The sequence below is a fragment of the Myotis brandtii genome, unplaced genomic scaffold (genome assembly GCF_000412655.1).
Source record: "Myotis brandtii unplaced genomic scaffold, ASM41265v1 scaffold329, whole genome shotgun sequence".
NCBI lineage: Eukaryota > Metazoa > Chordata > Mammalia > Chiroptera > Vespertilionidae > Myotis > Myotis brandtii.
The window spans coordinates 1,016,838-1,017,991 of record NW_005362676.1 but is presented as its reverse complement, the minus strand read 5'-3'; positions in this window follow the sequence as shown (position 1 = coordinate 1,017,991).

Below are 1,154 nucleotides of genomic sequence, written 5' to 3'. Positions count from 1 at the left end.
GGGGGAAGGGGGGGGGGGGGACCTGGGGGTGCCCGGCTTTTGTGAAATGGCCGTGAGGGTGGTGGCGATTTGTGTGTGCCTTGCGCTAAATCTTGGGAATGCCCCAGGAAATGCCAGGGTGGAAAATCACCATTTTCCCCTCCCCGAGCCGCTTCTCTTTCTCCCGGGGGCACCTGGAGCCGAATTTGATGCCCGCCCGTCGCGCGAACTTGAACTTGCGTCTTTATGATCTGCGTTCGGGTAATGGTCTCAGGGGTGCGATGCACATACTTGTATTAGGTGGAAGCATGCATAATACCTTGCCAACATCGCTCTATCTTTTATCTACACTCCCCCTTCCCATTAAAGAACAGCAATTTATTTGTTTTTTTAAGTATTTTAAAACTGATTTTTAGAGAGTAACATCGATGTGAGAGGGAAACATGAATGGGCTGTCTCCTGCACGCCCCCTGCCGGGGACCGACCGAGCCTGCAACCCGGCTGACCGGGAATTGAACTGGCAACCTTTGCAGCGGTTCTCAACCTGTGGGTCGCGACCCCTTTGGCGGTCGAACGACCTTTTCACAGGGGTCGCCTAAGACCATCCTGCATATCAGATATTTACATGACGATTCATCACAGTAGCAACATTACAGTTATGAAGTAGCAACGAAAATAATTTTATGGTTGGGTCACAACATGAGGAACTGTATTTAAAGGGCCAGAGGTTGATAACCACTGCTTTAGGGGCTCAGGACAACGCCCAACCAACTGAGCCACACTGGCCAGGGCAAGAACCCCAATTTAAAATAGCTCACCACGCCCTAGCCGGTTTGGCTCAGTGGACAGAGCGCCGGCCCGCGGACTGAAGGGTCCCAGGTTCGATTCTCGCTCAAGGGCACATGCCCGGGTTGCGTGCTGGATCCCCAGTGGGGGGCGTGCAGGAGGCAGCCGATCCATGATTCTCTCTCACCATGGATGTTTCTCTCTCTTTCCCTCTCCCTTCCTCTCTGAAATCAGTGAAAGTATATATTTCAAAAAGATGCATCATAATAAGATAAATCTTTAAAAACATAAAAGACAAGAATCCACCAAATAGTGGCATCTTGGTATCCAGCCATCACTAAATTGGCAAAATCCTGTAGTAGAGCGGGCGCCTGAGGCGGGCCATCCCG